At 39.6% G+C, this 17,790-nt stretch overlaps 1 protein-coding gene across 3 annotated transcripts in view; it reads left to right on the top strand.

Annotated features, from left to right (window-relative positions):
• The window catches only part of FAM149A (family with sequence similarity 149 member A), a 53,969-nt gene that overhangs the window by 13,186 nt on the left and 22,993 nt on the right, over positions 1–17,790 (top strand). The window contains exon 1 of one of the 3 annotated variants that reach the window (XM_036112405.2): positions 14,923–15,079. The exons of the other annotated variants lie outside the window; for them this stretch is intronic. The gene's annotated coding sequence lies outside the window, so the exon portion shown is untranslated. Of the gene's footprint in view, positions 1–14,922; positions 15,080–17,790 lie in introns of those variants that run through there. 3 annotated transcript variants of the gene reach the window in all.

The raw sequence follows: 17,790 nt of genomic DNA, 5'->3' as shown, positions 1-17,790 counted from the left end.
CAAGTCATTTTCATACATTTCTTTTTTTTTTAATTTTTTTATTGTTATGGTAATCCCCATACATTACATCATTAGTTTTCGATATAGTGTTCCATGATTCATTGTTTGTGCATAACACCCAGTGCTCCATGCAGAACGTGCCCTCCTCAATACCCATCACCAGGCTAACCCATCCTCCCAACCCCCTCCCCTCTAGAACCCTCAGTTTGTTTTTCAGAGTCCATAGTCTGTCATGGTTCATCTCCAGTTTGTGCTGCTTTTTAACAAAGGGTAAACTTTATAGATGTATTATTCATTTCAGCAAATTAAGCCATCTGTGTTGATAAAAACCTTATTTCAAAATCAAGAATTACTGAACTTCATTGAATTTATGATGTTAATGATTGTAAGACACTCTTCTGAATTTGTTTTCCACTCAGCATTGTCAAGGCCTTGGTTTTTCCACACAGTATTTTCTATGCCATTAAAACATAGATGAAACAGTTTTTTAAATATGAATCCAGTAAAGTATAAAAAGCTATTGGTGCTGGGCTCTTTTTCTTTTTTTTTAAGATTTTATTTATTTATTTGAGAGGGAGAGAGACAGCAGAGTGAGTGAAAGAGAGAGAGAGAGCACGATGGGGGGAGTGGGGAGAGGCAGAGGGAGAGGGAGAAGCAGGCTCCCCTGATGCAGGGCTCCATCCCACGACCCTGAGATCATGACCTGAGGCGAAGGCAGACGCTGACCTGAGGCGAAGGCAGACGCTTAACCGACTGAGCCACCCAGGCGCCCCTGCTGCTGGGCTCTCTTAAGCTGGCTTTGCGGTTGGTAACATAGAGCCAGCCTATACCTGACCCTGCATAGGGAACATGAATAAACACGTCTGATTCAACACCGCTCCCATGTCCTCCCTAAGGGCATTTGTTGTTAAAGTTTACATAAGTGCCTCTGTGTTGTTTCCAGATTTCCTTCCAAGTCACTAATACCCATTATGCAAATTGGAGGGTGATTTTTTTTTTTAATGTGGTAAAATATGTATAACATAAAATGTACCATTTTAACCACTTTTTTTGAGAGAGAGAGAGCAAGTTCGAGCTGGGGGCAGGGTGAGCAGAGGGAGAGAGAGAATCCTAAGCAGGCTCCATGCCAGCACAGAGCCTGATGTGGGGCTTGATCTCACAACCCTGAGATCATGACCCGAGCCAAAATCTAGAGTCAGAAGCCTAACCAACTGAGCCACCCAGGTGCCCCTCATTTTCACCATTTTTAAGTGTGTAATTCAATGACATTTAGTGCATTCACAATAGTATGCAACCATTCATCTTCATAACTTTCTCATCATCCCAAATAGAAACTCTGTAGCTACGAAACAATAGCTCCCCATTCCTCTGTTCCCCCAGCCCCTGGCAACCACCTGCAACTTTCTGTCTCTATGAAACTGATTACTGTAGAAATCTCATGTAAGCAGAGTCATATACTATTTGTCTTTTTGTGTTGGGCTTATTTCACTGAACAAGTCTTTAAGGTCCATCCACGTTGTAGCAGATATCAAAATTTCACTCTTTTTTTAAGGCTGAATATTTAATTGTAAGCATAGACCGCATTCTGTTTATCTGTTCATATGTTTGTTGATGAATATTTGGGTTATTTCCATCTTTTGGCCAGTGCAAATAATGCTATTATGAATAATGTGCACAAGTATCTGCCAGAGTCCCTGCTTTCAACCCTTGGGGTATTTGCTGCATCATATAGTAATTCTGTGTTTCATTTTGTAAGGAACCACCAGATTGTTTTCCATAGTAGCTGCACCATTTTACATTCCCACCAATAATACAAGGGTTCCAATTCCTCCACATCCTCACCAACACATGTTATGTTTTATTCTTTTGGATAATAGCCATCCTAATGAGTGTGACATGGGAGGCTCATCTTTTTTATGGTTTGTGACAAGGACTTTCTGATTGCTGCTCTGCTGGCCACTGTAAGATGCTGTTGGTGATACACATCCCAACCTCAGAGATTCAAATGTGAGAAATTATGGTTCTTATTTTTTACTTTTGCAACTTTTTAGACTGGCATTTTTTAAAGACTGTTTTTTGAGCCGTTTGAAGTTCACAACAAAACAGAATGACAATAAAGATACTTTGCATATACCCCCTGCCCGACACATGCAGAACCTTCCCTATTATCAACATCTCCCACCAGAGTTAGATATTTGTTATGAACGATAAACCTACATGGACACATCATTATCACTCCAAATCCATAGTTTACATTAGGGTTCAGCCTTGACGTTTTATATTGTATGAGTTTGGACAAATGTATGACATATATCTACCGCGGTAGTACCACACAGAGTATTTCCACTGCCCTAAGAATTCTCTGTGCCCTGTTCATCCCTCCCTCTCCCTAACCCTTGATGAACACTGATCTTTTTACTCTCTCCATATTTTGCCATTTTCAGAATGTCATATATTTGGAATTATACAGTATGTAGCCTTTTCAGATTGCTTCTTTCACTTAGTAATGTGTATTTAAGTTTCCTCTCTGCCCTTTCACAGCTTGATAGCTCATTTCTTTTTAGAGCTGAATATTTCATGGTCTGGAAGTACCTCAGTTTATTTAGCTATTCACCTACTGAAGGTAGGTCGCTGGTTGCCTCCTAGTTTTGGCGATTATGAATAAAGCTGCTGTAAACATCTGTGTGCAGGTTTTGTGTAGACATAATTTTTCACTCCTTTGGGTAAATACCAGTAAGTGGGATTGCTGGGTTGTATTGTGAGAGTATGTTTAGGGGGCACCTGGGTGGCTCAGGGGGTTGAGCATCGGACTTCTGGTTTCGGCTCAGGTCACGATCTCCCGGTCGTGGGATGCATTCCCGCTTCTGGACCTGCGCTCAGCACGGAGTCTGCTTCAGATTCTTTCTCCCTCTCCTTCTGCCCCTTCCCACTCGCACTCTCCCCCTCTCTCAAATAAATAAATAAAATATTAAAAAAAAAAGAGTAGGTTTAGTTTTGTAAGAAACTGCCGAACTGTCTTCCAAAATGGATGTACCATTTTCCATTCCCACCAGCTATAAAAGAGCTCCTGTTGCTCTACTCCTTCCCAGCATTTGGTGTTGTTCTGCATTTTGGCTCTTGCAACTGGTGTGTAGTAGTGTCTCATTGTTCTTTTAATTTGCAGTTCCCTGATGACCTATGATGTGCAGTATCTTTTCATTTGCTTGTTTGCCATCTGTACATCTTCTTTGGTGGGGTGTCTGTTAAGGTCTTTGGCCCATTTTTTTAAACCAGTTTGTTCGTTTTCTTATTGTTGGTCTTTAAGAGTTCTTTCTACATTTTTGGTAATAGTTCTTTATCAAATGTGTCTTTTGCAAATATCTTCTCCCAGTCTTGTTTCCCAGGCTTGTCTTTTCATTCTCTTGACAATGTCCTTCACATAATAGAAATTTTTTATTTTAATGAAGGCCCACTTGTCAATTCTTTCTTTCATGGGGCATGCCTTTGGTGTTGTATCTAAAAGGTCATTGCCAAACCTTAACTCATCCAGATTTTCTTCTATGTTATCTTCTAGGAGTTTTATAGTTCTTTGTTTGTTTTACATGTAGGTTTATGATCCATTTCAGGTTAATTTTTGGAGAAGGTTTAAGGTCTGTCTAGATTGACTTTTTCACGTGTGGATATCCAGTTATTTTAGCACCATTTGTTGAAGAGATGTCTTTGCTCCATTGTATTGTCTTCATTTTTTTGTCCATGATTAGCTGAATATATTTGCATTCATATATCTCTGGGCTCTCTACTCTGTTCCACTGATCTACTGTGTACTCTTTTACCAACACCAACCTTGATTATGGTAGCTTTATAGTAAGTCTTGAAGTCAGGTAGCATCAGTTCCTTAACTTAGTTCTTCTCCTTCAATATTGTGTTGGTTTTTCTGGGGCTTCTGTGTCTCCATATAAACTTTAAAATCAATTCTAGATATCAGTTTGTTGATAACCACAAAATAACTTGCTGGGATTTTGATTGCAATTGCATTAAATCTGAGATTGATTTGGGAAGAACTAATACCTTGACGATATTGAGTCCTCCTATCATGATCATGTAATATTTCTCTATTGATTTAGTTCTCCCTTGATTTCTTTCATTAGAATTCTGTAGTTTTCCTTATATAGATTTTGTACATATTTTGTTAGTTGTATATCTAAATAATTCATTTTGGGGGTGTGCAAATGTAAATAGTGTATTTTTAATTTTAATTTTCACTTGTTCATTGCTGATATATAGGAAAGCAATTCACTTTTTTATATTAATCTTGGATCCTGCAACTTTGCTATAATCACTTATTAGTTCCAGGAGGTTTTTTTTTTTTTTTTTCCCCAATTCTTTTGGATTTTCTACAAAGACAATTAGATAGTCTGTGAACAAAGATAGTTTTCTTTCAAGTCAATATACATTTTCTTTCATTTTTGTGTCTTACTGAATTTGGTAGGACTTCCAGCACCATGTTGGAAAGTGAGTGGTGAAAGAGGACATCCTGACCTATTCCTGACCTTAGTGGGAAAGCTTCTAGTTTCTTATCATTGAGTAAGATGTTAGCTGTAGGCTTTTTGTAGATGCTCTTTATCAATTTGAAAAAATTCCCCCCTATCCACTTTACTGAGAGTTTTTTTCATGAATGGACATTGGATTTTATCAAATGCATTTTATGCATCTATTGATATAATCATGTTATTTTTCTTTAGCCTGTTGATATGATTGATTACATTAATTGATTTTTGTATGTTAAACCAGCCTTGCATACCTGCAATAAATCCTACTTGGTGATGGTGTATAATTCTTTTTATACATTGTTGGATTCAATTTACTAGTAATTTGTTGAGGATTTTTGCATTTATCTTCATGGGAGATATTGATCTGTAGTTTTCTTGTAATGTCTGTCTGGTTTTGGTATTATTATCGTGATGCTGTCCACATAGAATGAGTTAGGAAGTATTTCCTCTGCTTTTATCCTCTGAAAGAGATTTAGAGAATTGGTATAATTTCTTCCTTCAATGTTTTGTAGAATTCACCAGTGAACTTACTTGGGCCTGGTGCTTTCTGTTTTGGAATGTTTTTAATTATTGATTTAATTTCTTTAATAGATTTAAGTGGCCTATTCAGATTGTCCATTTGTTTTTGTATGAGTTTTGGCAGGTTGTGTCTTTTAAGGAATTGGTCTGTTCTATCTTGGTTATTGAATTTGTGAGTACTGAGTTGCTCAGAGTATTCCTTTATTAAACTTTTAATGTCCATGGTTTTTGTAGTGATATTCCCTCCTTCATTTCTGATTTCTGTAATTTGTGTCCTCCTCTCTCTGTCTCTCTCTTTCTCTCTGTTTTTCTGGCTAGAGGCTTATTGGTTTTTATTAAGCTTTTTAAAGAATCATCTTTTGATTTCATTGATTTTTCTCCATTAAATTTCCTGTTTCCAATTTTTTATTTCTGCTCTAATTCTTATTATCTCTTTTCTTCTGCTTACTTTGGATTCCATTTGCTCTTCCTTTTCTAGTTTCCTATGGTGGGAGCTTAGAAGATTGATTTTAAATCTTCTTTTCTAATATATGCATTCAATGCTATAATTTCCTTTTAAGTACTGTTTTTGCAGTATCCCACAAATGTTGACAGCAAAATCACAAACTAAAAATACAAAAATGCAAAAAAAAAAAAAAAACCATGGCATTAAACAGACTACAGAAATAATACTTGATAGTATTAGAGCAAAAATAAGAAGGTAAAGTGCTGCCCTGTTCCACCTCAGCTGAGAACATGCAATTCAGGCAACTCAGGTTTTTCGTTGCTCTACGCATGTCTGTAAATAAGCATGAAAGCACCCTGAGTATTAATTTTGGAATTACAAATAAATTTTAGCAAGTAGGTGAATTCATAAATACGAAATCCATGAATAATGAGGATCAACTGTAATTTGATATTTTAATGACATCAAATGGAACTGAAACTTATAATAGTGATCTAGCAATTATTACCAAGTCTTCATTTTCTGCTCTACTAATTAAAAGAATGAGTGAAATTGGGGTGCCTGGGTGGTTCAGTTGGTTAAGCGACTGCCTTCAGCTCAGGTCATGATCCCGGAGTTCCAGGATTGAGTCCCACTTGGGGCTCCCTGCTCAGTGGGGAATCTGCTTCTCCCTCTGACCCTCTCCCCTCTCGTGCTCTCTCTCACTCTCTCTTTCTCAAATAAATAAATAAAATCTTTTTTAAAAAAAAGGATGAGTGAAATTAAACATTAAAACACACTTTTTTGAAAAATTTGACTATATTGATGCTGCAGTGGGGGAAATTAAACTCTTCATAGAATATACGTAGGTAGTTTTTTTCAGTTTGAAAATCTGATGAATTCTTTATAAAAATACTTATAAAAAATTTTTCAGATTGTTGTTTCCTCTATCACTTTCTACTATAATAGTACAGTAAAGTTAATGCTTAAAAGTAAGACAAAATACTGATTACAGGTTGTTATTTAATCCATTTATCCAGTGTATTAGTTTGACACATAAATTTCTGGTTTTCTGGTTCAAACAGTACATGATTGGCAATTTCATATGATCTTACCTAAAAATTATTGTCCTTAATAGATTGCAGCACTGGGCGCCTGGGTGGCTCAGTTGGTTGGGCGACTGCCTTCAGCTCAGGTCATGATCCTGGAGTCCCGGGATCGAGTCCCGCATCGGGCTCCCTGCTCGACGGGGAGTCTGCTTCTCCCTCTGACCCTCCCCCCTCTCATGCTTTCTCTCTCTCATTCTCTCTCTCAAATAAATAAATAAAATCTTTAAAAAAATAGATTGCAGCACTAATTTAGAAATTATTGGACTTCTAAATAACCAATTTAGGTGTTTTGTTTTGAATAAAATACAAATTCTCTATCTTTCTGTAATTATATATAACCTGTTAACCTCATAGATTACTTAGGACTTTCTAACTTTTTTATAGTCTTCATATTAAAAGTCTAATAATTTTTCCCTCTGTCACGCTTTTCAGATACAACATTCCTCTAAATTTAAAAACTTTTCCATGTGCTTTATTAAATATAGTGTGCTTGAGCTTCTCCAGATCTTTTGTAGAGGGCTTGTGAGGTGTATGCCATGCATAAAAGACTGAAGTATGGCGTTGAATAAGCTTTATCTTCAATAACTTAAGTTAGACTGTTGGCTTTGTGATGTCATTGACTTCTTTGTGCTTTAGTTTACCCGTCTGCAGAATGGTACTAAAAGTATTTCCTCTTCAAAGAATTAATTATGAAACTTAAATGCACTAACTTGTAGCAAGTGCTTTAAAGCAGGGACGGGGATGTGGTTAGTCTCCAAGAAATGTTATCGAATATTATTATAGAACATATTTGGTATATCCATACGAGATGTCCATAGGCCATCTTTATGAGAGAAGGAGCTTCAGCAGAAATCTGCAAATTAGATCAGAGACGAATCTTAGAAATGGCAAACTTTTGAACTCAGACTAGACAGATCTGGATAAAACTCTTTGTCCTCGATAATTTACTAACATTGCTCACCCTCAGTTTTCTTTTCTGTACCTAAAAGTAGCCACCCACCAGGGTGTTGTTAGGTTTAGCAGTAAGTTACGTAGGTCCCCGAGCCTATTTGTGTACCAAAGTGTTAGCACTCCATCCACAGACAATGTTAGTATCTTGATACTTTCTGTCAGCTGTGTATACTAGATATTGTTCACTGCAATAGTGATTTTTAATGCAAACAGGATTCCATATCTGCACTGGAAAGAAAATTCACTAAATCCTAAATCTTGCAAAAAGACATACATGGTATTAAAACCCACCTGGGCATGTTCTTCAGTGTTAACAGATGAGAAAGATTGACATCTAGTGGCGCGCTAGTAGGATTGCATGCAAACGTTTCAATCCCAAAGGAGTCAAATAATGTAGTTATATTTTGCATCCCATAGGCTGTTCTTAGAAAAAAATTCATATAAAGCAAATTTCTGTTGTTACTTAATATAAGATATTACTTATTATAGTTTATTATAATTCTTTAAAAATAACATCCTTATAAATTTTACTATCTAGGTAAATTTTTTTCATTTTTATGTTAAATTATATTAATTCTAGGGATGCCTGGGTGGCTCAGTTTGTTAAGTGTCCAACTCTTGATTTCAGCTCAGGTCATGATCTCAGGGTTGTAAGAATGAGCTCCACATTGCCCAGCGTGGAGCCTGCCTAAGATTCTCTCTCTCCCCCTCCCTCTGCCCCTCCCCACCCTCCACTCTCTCTTTCTCTCAAAAAAAAAAAAGTATATATATATATATACATATAAATTCTACATTTTTCTATAATTTTCTATAAGCTATGGACTTCACAGTTTACCTAACACATTATAAGATTATTATACTGTTCACATTAAAATAATAAAACATAATATTGTTTTATTGGTCTTGTTGGAAAGTAGTTACTAACTTGTAAAATATATTTAAATGTGTAGAAGAGTTTACCACAAACATTTTTTAAATAGACTTTATTTCAGAACAGTTTTAAATGTACAGAAAGGTTGCTCCCTGTTATTAATATCTTATACTATAATGGTACATTTGTTACAAATAATGAACCAACATTGATGTATTATTATTAACTAAAATTCGCATTTCATTCCAATTTCACCAGTGTATTTAGCCAAGATTCTCCAGAAAAACAGAATAGGATGCATCTTTATGTCTACACCTGCATCTATATTTATAGATTTACATAAAAAGATGTGTTTTGAGAGAGAGAGAGAGATTTATTTTAAGGAATTGGCTCACATGATGGTGGAGGCTTACTAAGTCTAAAATCTGCAGGATAGGTTGGCAGGTTGGAGACCCAGGGAAGAGTTACAGTTTGAGTCGAAAGGCAGTCTGGTTGCAGAATTCCTTCTTGCCTAAGAAAAGCCAGTCTTTGTTCTCTTAAGGGCTTCAACTGATTGGATGAGGCCCACCCACATTATGGAGGATAATCTGCTTTATTCAAAGTCCACTGGTTTAAAGTGAGCCATTACATTGTCCTTCTTCTGTTCCAAGATCCTATCCAGGATACCATATTACATTCAATCATCTGTCTCCTTAGTATTCTCTGGTTTGAGACAGTTTCTCAGACTTTCCTTGTTTTGATGACCTTGAGAATTTGAAGAGTACGGTATTTTGTAGAATGTTTCTCAATTAGAATTTGTCTTACGTTTTTATCATGACTAGGCTGCGATTATGGGTTTCTGGGAGGAAGACCACAGAGATGAAGCGACATTATCTTCCTATCTTTGTAAGGACATGCTATCGTCGTAACGCATCACTAATGATGCTGAACTTGATCCCCTGGCTGAGGGAGTGCTTGTCAGGTGTTTCTGCTGTAAATCTGTCTTGCCCCCTTTGTGTACTCTACTCTTTGGAATCAAGCCCACAGTCAAGGTTGAGGGTAGGAGGTGTTAAGCTCCATCTCCTGAAAGAAGGAGCAATTACATGATTCATTTATAATTCTTCTGTAGGAGATTCACCTCTTTCCCTCCATTTATTTATTTGGTTCATTCATTCCTTTATATCAGTATGCACTCATAGATATTTATTTTGCTCTTTGGACTATAATTCAATACCACATTATTTATTTTGTTACTCAAATTGTTTTAGCTTTAGCCATTCAGGGGTCTTTCAGGTTGGTTCCCGAGTCCCTCTGACATGCCCCCACTCTTTTGTAGGGTTTTGAGTACTTCCTTATTTTCTGGCACTATGAATGCTTCAGGTACATTTTTATATTTTCCCTGCCCCAGCCCTGGAATCATCTTTCTCCAAGGAACCCTAGTTCCTCCTATTGGAGAATGGTACTAGAAACCAAGATTTAGGTGCTGGGTATGCTCATTGCTACTGGGGACAGCTCTGTGGTGGAGAAAGAAAATAACATGTGTGTCTATATGTGTATATTTGCAAAGCAAGGACACAGTTTTGATATGCACAGTTTTCATTTACATGATACCTGTGCAAAGGCAAGGCTGCCTGTACTGGATAAATATACAAGTCTATTTGCAACATTTGTATATTGCAACTGCATAAGAATAAAATGAACACAAGTGAACTCTCCATTCAGTTTTCTTTTTAAACTCTCACTGGAAGTAACTCAATGTTTGGAGAGCTGAAAGGGGGAATAATTTAAGTCACAATGTTTTATGCATCTACATGCACTTTCCAAAAAATCATCTCTAATTCATACAACTCTACAAGAAAGAGAATAATATTAGACTTGTTTTTGACAACTTATGCTCAGAGAATTATTACCAGCTCAGGACTCCCTCAAATCAAGTCAATTTTTAGACAATTTAAATGTTGCTTGATTGATATATCTTTATTGATATATCTTTATCTATTGATACTGATATATTGATATATCTTTAAATTACTAATAGATTTTCAGAGGGTGATCACATGTACAATTTCATTTCATCCTAATGAATTCTCCAAAGTAGGCTGAGGCAGATTCTGATATCCTTATTTTAGGAATTGAGGCCTCCTATTTAATTACTGTGATTATTGATCCCAAGCCCCCAGCCCCCATTAGAATGTAAAACACTCAAACAAGAATGTGGAAATAGCTATTTACTTTCAGTTCTCAACTATGGTTTAAGTAATCAATAAAGAATGAAAATTGTATGCACTAAGTACAAATAACATTGAGAAAAATGTTTTTCTTTTATAAACCATATTCAAATGTAGAATATTTTTAATTCTTTTTTTTTAAATGAATTTTTTTCTGCCTATATAAATTTCAATGTGTTTTTAAAGATAAACTGACAGGATCAGTAGCTTTCAGTTCTGATAATGCAGTTAAGCCTCTAACTGTGTATTGATGATGTTTATGACAACTACATAGAATATGTGTGTATTTAGAAGAGAATACATATGTATTCTCATATATATGTATTGTATGTATATATACACATATACATATATATATCTTGTGTATATAAATATTTCACAATTTCAGGCTTGGCTAAGAATGATGGAGTCTTAAAATGTTTAAGCCGAATTAAAGATAAAAGTCAAGGGATTTATTCTCTTGGGCTACTGTCCAGTACAGAAGCCACTCACCGCATGTAGTGAATGAGCACTTGAAATGTGGCTAGTCCTAATTGAGGTAGGCTGTAAGTATAAAATACACACTGGATTTCAAAGACAGTATCCCCCCCAAAAGTATTTAAAATATCCCAATAATTTTATATTGATTACATGTTGAAATGATAATATTTTAGATCTATTGGATTAAATAAAAATATTATTAAAATTAATTTCAACTGTTTATTTTAACTTGATGAATGTGGATACAAGAAAATTTAGAAATATGTGTGTGGCTCACATTATTTTTCTACTGGAACACACTGCTCTAGACCAATCCAGTGGGAAGATCCTGTGACTTTTGTCTCTAAATCAATGTTGCTTTGGGTTTTGAAATTTGAGAGAGGAGAGATATGCACTAAATAAGGAGCTGTCCAATTTTTGAGCAGATTTCATAGGAAATATAAGAGCCAGCACATGTTGGGTTTGGAAAGTAAGCTGTTTCAACCTCACAGGCTCTCTGAGCACAATTAAGAAATGACCTCCATGCACAGATGAGATCTGGGGCAGCGGTAAAGGTGAAACCAAAGGTTTGGCCAACTAAAAACCTCAGGGAGATTTAGGGGTGTAAGAGCCTTGTCCCATGGCAGCCTCCAAGGTGCCCCAATGACCTGTCCCAGAAGGAAAAGTCAGAGTGGCTTATGGCTAATGGAGTGAACTCTAAAGAAATTCAAAGGAAAGCACACAAGTTATGTGAGGGGATTATATTAGAGGAGGAGTACAAGCATGACCAGCTTGGACTAGAAGTGACTCTGTGAGGAAGCAGGCTGAGGGCCTACTCAGTTGCAAACCTGGGCCATTTCTTCCTTATGAGGATAACTCAGAGGGTGGAAGCAAGAGCCCAGAAGGCAGAGCGAAGAGCTCGGAGGAAGCCAGGGAGCAGAAGTGGGTCCTAATGAGGAAATTGGAAACAGGAGCCTGCTTGGATTCCAATAGCCGTGGACCAGTGACCGCTGTGTCTCCCACTGCCCTTCCCCTGGGACACCAGCGCTGGCTCTGGTTCTTCAGTCTCTGTCTCTCCATTGTTCGTGTGCATGCAGGAGGCCTCTGGCTTGTCTCTTTAGTTCACAGGTCTTCAGATCCAGAGGAAACGCCCCCAAGGAGGAGCCTCCTCATCCTCACTTGGACATGATTGAAATGATCAAATTTTAGGGAATTTTGAGTGGCCTGAGTGTATTGTGCAAGTGGGGGAGGGAGTGTAAATAATGTCTGGAGAGAAAGTGGATATGGTAGAGTAAAAATGTGCTTTGACACGCTTCCCACTGAGAGATGGGTTCTATTTTCCAACGCTTTGAACCTGTGAATGTTTTGATAATGGAGTACAATGTAAGTGACACTATGCCCGTTCGGAGCCCGCCTTTAATGGAGCGGACAGCCCCTGCCTTGGTTTCTTAGAGCCCTGAGTTGCCATGTGGGAGTTCTGACTGTCCTGCTGGAGAGATTACCCAGGGAGGTCCCGAGACTACCTGAGAGAAGGGCCCAGCTGTGCCCAGCCTTCCAGCCATCCCTCCACCCCAAAGTGCTAGATACGATGTGGGTGAAGCCTTCTTGAAATCTCCAGCCCAGCCCAGAGGCCAGTTGAGCAATGCCACGGAGCCACATGCCACGTGGAGCAGACAAATCACCCAGCCAAGTCTTGCCAGAATTCCTGACTGCTGTGGTTTGTGAGCATAACAAAATGACTTCTTTTAATCCACTAAATTTGGGGTAGTTTATCGTGCAATAGTAGATACCTGGGACACACACACACACATGCCACATCCTAGTTGAGTGACCTGGAACATTTTTACTTAAGGTCTCTGTCTTCAGTATTTTCATCAGTAAAATTGGATGATAGTATCTACCTAGCATGGGTGTTAAAAAAAATTTAAACAAAACAACATACATATAAAGCAGCCAGCATGTATTTGGATCATAATATTCTTCTTTCTTTTGTTTCTCTGTCAAGTCTCCCTTAACATATCAATAGTATTAGTGGGTATGTGTTTACTTCAGACACCATCAGTTTTCCTGATAGACACACACCTGCACACTCGCTCCCCACATATATACACATATGTATGGATCACGGTTTTTTTTATTATGTTATGTTAATCACCATACAGTACATCATTAGTTTTTGATGTAGTGGATCACGATTTAAAATCTTATTAATTTTAGGATTTATAACCATCTACCACTTCAAAACTGATTATTTGTGGTGGTAAATGTGGTGAGGATTCCAGTATTTCCAGAAATGGATTGTTTCGTTGTTGGTAGTGGTTTCTTATTGTCCTCTCAGGGTTGCTCCTTGAAAGTCAGATTAAAAATAAATAAACCAGATTTTTCACTAATAAATGGAAGAGGCATGCTGTACCTCTGTAAATTCAGGAAGCTGAGCAGGAGGAATCGGTGGGCTTCTTTGTACCTGTTCAGACTCAGAAGGCCTCAGATCAAAGGAGAATGGATATATAGCACAGGCTGCAAAGTACCAGCAGCCATTTCATTAACTGTAATTATGAAAACTCTTTTGGTGGGGACAGGCACGCCATATGTGGTGCCCACACTTTGACACCTTGCTTATGTATCTTAAGCTAAATCATTCCTATTTCTTTCAGTTTATGAATATGGTGGCTTGGTCATTTTGCTGTCTCACAACATAGGGTCCAGTGACTGGTCCTGGCATAATGAATTGTATGACTCCAAGATGGAGACAAGCACATATTAATAAACGTAGACACAGGTATGCTCGCTGCTTTGTAGAAAAGTTACTGGCTTGGATGAGATAAAGCATCTATTTGAAGATGGAGAGAGACAAATCTTTGGCGCATAATTATACCTAGAGAATCTGTTAATCAAATTAGCATCTTGGATTTACTAGGTCTGAGACTTCAATTTTTTTTTTTTAACTTCCCTTCTGCCTACCCTCCCCGCCGCACCCCTGCCCAACTAGGAATCCTTTGATGGGAGGAGGTGGACAGGTGAAATCTTTCTGTAGTTCTCGGTCTTTCTCCTGTTAGTTAAAGGTCTACTTAAAAGAATTAAGGATAGAGGCGCCTGGGTGGCTCAGTCGGTTAAGTGGCTGCCTTCGGCTCAGGTCACGATCCTGGGGTCTTGGGTTCGAGCCCCACGTCTGGCTCCCTGCTCGGCGGAGAGCCTGCTTCTCCCTCTCCCTCTGCCTGCCACTCTGCCTACTTGTGTTCTCTATCTCTCTGTCAAATAAATAAATAAAATCTTTAAAAAAAAGAGAGAGAATTAAGGATAGCAAACACCTGTCCGGACAGACCCTCCTGCCCAGGCAGGCCCTGGGGAGGGGTGAGAAGGCCAGAAGGTGCGCACTGGAGGCGCAGGGAGGGCGGCAGGGCGGGTGCCACGAGGCCGAATGGCTGGCGGCCAAAGCTCAGGTCACTGGATTATGAAATCCGGCCTCTGACCGCAGGACTTTTCCAAGGTTAGGTTCCTGGGAACGCGGGAGGCGGACGCGGGGCAGGGAGGTGGCGGGTGGGGCGGGGAGCGTTGGAGACCCGCCGCCTGGCCCAGGCCGACCTCCGCGCAGGGCGCTGCGGCCGGGGAGGAGGAGGGAAGGGCGTGCGCCGAAGGGACGGGAGGCGTCGCCCCGCCGCGCCGGAATTTGGCCGGTGCGGGGCCGTGGGACCTGGAGGGGAAGGCAGTCGGGGCGCCCCGCGAGCAGCCGCGCCTATGGGCCGCGCAGACCCGGCCCGGAGCGCCCCTGGCCGCGCCGCTCAAGACTCGAGCTTCCCGGGAGCGACTCGGCTGCCCGTGCAGGGCTAGCGGGCTGGGGGCGCAGGGCTGGGCGGGCGGGGAGCCGAGGCCCCGGGGGCGCGGGGGCGCACGGCCGCCCGCCGCCTGCAGGGGGCCCGCGCGGGGTGTCCGCGCCCGGAGGCGCCCAGGCCTCGGGGCGCGGGGCCCAGACCCGGGGACGCGAGCCCAGGCCTGGGGCTGATTGTGATTGGGTAAGTCTTGATCTGGCAAGGGAGGTCGGATGAACTTTCTGTCGTGTCATGTTTTTGTGCCATGTGTGTGATTTTTTTTTTCCCCTGGCTGAAAAGCTGGAATTCATCTGGTCTGTTTCCCCGCATCGATTCATGAAATCTCTCGTGCTGACATCATCCCGCTTCCCCAAGCGAAGTTGCTCACTTGCACTGAGAAGCATCCGTCGCGTCCGAGATGACAGATTCTCCATCAGTCCCGAGAGCAGCAGTTGCTTCTAGGATGTGCTTGTATTAAGTCAGGGCGGCGCTGAGTGTTTTTCATGGGAGGAGGGGCTTCGTGAGAGCCAGTCCACCCAGAAAACCATCCTGCATTTCAACCCATGCAGAATACAAGTCTTCATTTCAGGCAATCCTTTTTAAGCAGAAATAGGAAATTTTGGAAGCTTCGATCACTGTTTAATACTGTCTACAAGGCAAAGTGGCAGAGGTTTGTGGGCTATCAAGAGTTAAGTTTTAAAAAGTAAAAATAGATCCTAGAGTCATTACCTTGACACTGGAAATGAGTGACTCCTAGAGATTGGGACTCAGCCTTCACTTTGACGCACCGACAAATTAGGGCCATATAGTTCAGTGGGTGCACTTCAGTCTGCCCTAAAACCCATATCCTGTTTCCAAATGAACAGCCTTAAATGTACCCATTAGCAGTTTTTTAACATCTCTAAAATTTAAGCAGTATAGACAGGAACTAGTGTAAAACTTATATGTCTATGTATAATGTAATAAAAGCTTAATAGACATTCCACCACTTTCAAGTTTTAAGATATTTATAGGACACATCCTATAAACCCTGTACACTTTTTTAGACTGCATCATTTATGTAGGAATTGATAGTTCACAGGGAATTAAAAATGTTCAATGTTATGCATGAAGTCACAGTACAATGGTTAGGGGAGAGAAATCAAAGATTCAAAGCAAAACATAAAAAGAAAAAACAGAAGGCAAATTGTATAGCTTCTGTTTTTGGTTAACAATGTCAGTAATTTGGGGTCCCTGGAGAGACATGCAGATGGCCTGGGTCCAGGGAGCAGCTCCATCCCTATCTTCTTGGTGACGTTGGGTAGTCATTGCATTAATAGTCTCAAGTTCCTCTTCAGAATTCCTCTGAACTCTGTGGTCAAATAAACTCTCAAGTTCAAGAAGTTCCACGGAAATAGAGAGACTTTTGAAGTAGGTGAGACAGGAAGAGCAGGGGAGAAAAAAGTTAGAGAAATAGTATGGAAGTAGATGGTGGTTGAGGGCATCCATTTTACAGTAATTCCTCCCCCTGCACCCCCCCACCCCATCCCTGCATCTTGAAGATCTGTCATCAGCTCTACTTTGAAGTGAGTAGTAATGCCATCTGCGAAAGGCTATGGTGTTATATGAAGAGAGGAAGTAGTTCTTTCATTCTGTAAATCATTTTCTTAGGTTGGAAAGACTCCCTCCTCTCCCCTCCCCCCCAAAAAAGGTGAATTTTCTGGAGGAAGAGATGATTGTTCATTGGAAACAAAACAAACAGGCATGTGTCTGCTTAGTGAATTTTGTTTTCCAGTCTCACAAAAGGCAGAGGAAGAGCCGAAAGCAGGAAACAATTTCATCCAACCATTCAGTTGTAAAAGTCACTTTTGGAGATAGGTGTGAGTTACTCCAAGAGCTGTGAATTTTCTGTCTTTATAAAGGATAAACAAATCTCCAGAAATGTCTTGAACTGGAAGAGTATGTTTGTGTCTGGTCACAATGTAACCTCTTGTAGTAAGCATGAATTTACAGAGTAAAAACATGTTCTTTGTTTGGCTCACTAATTTAATCTTTACTATTGATTCTTTCAGTGAACATGGAGCATCTCTATGTGACAGGCATTCTTTTAGGTGCTGCTGATAAAAATAAATAAATAAAGTGTCAAAATCATCCCAATAAAAAGCTGAGGGCCGGAAAGAGATATATATAATACGAAATGCTGCGGGAGGTACAAAGAAACAGCTGTGTTTTTATCGAGTGCCTCGTGATAACGATAGCAGTCAACAAGAGCAGCCTGACTGACCGAGCACTGATTTATGAAAACACTTTACATACTTTAAGTTAGGTCTCACAACAACTGTAGGAAAACGTGTACGGTATTGTCACTGTTTTACAGATGTGTGTATTGGTTCCAGGAGAAGAGAAGCAACTTGCTTAGAGTATCAGGGGCAGAGCAGGATTCTAATCTACCCTTGTTATTCTTATACAGATTATTTTATTTTTTTTAAGATTTTATTTATTTATTTGACAGTGAGAGAGAGAGCACACACAACTAGGCAGAGCAGTAGGCAGAAGGAGAGGGAGAAGCGGGCTCCCCGCGGAGTAGGGAGCCCGATGCTGAACTCGATCCCCGGATCCCGGGATCATGACCTGAGCTGAAGGTTTAACCGACTGAGCCACCCAGGTGCCCCTCTTATACAGATTATTATGAAAGAACGTATTTTATTTTAATTCACCACCCTGAGGTTTAAAATTCTCTCTCAGCAAGAAGCAGATTAACTCACATGCTAGCATATATTTCTTAAAGCTCAAAGCAGCTCTTTTTGATGTAATTTTTAGTTGAATGTCTCTTTTTTCATCGTATTTTTATGTTTATTTAAAGAGTTATTGAGTCACATGGAAATGATAAATAATTGATGGTTTTGAAGCAACTGAACAAGGCAAAAGGTAAAGCA

This window comes from Halichoerus grypus, chromosome 3 (genome assembly GCF_964656455.1).
Source record: "Halichoerus grypus chromosome 3, mHalGry1.hap1.1, whole genome shotgun sequence".
In the NCBI taxonomy this organism is placed as follows: domain Eukaryota; kingdom Metazoa; phylum Chordata; class Mammalia; order Carnivora; family Phocidae; genus Halichoerus; species Halichoerus grypus.
This window is presented reverse-complemented; position numbering and strand designations above follow the sequence as displayed.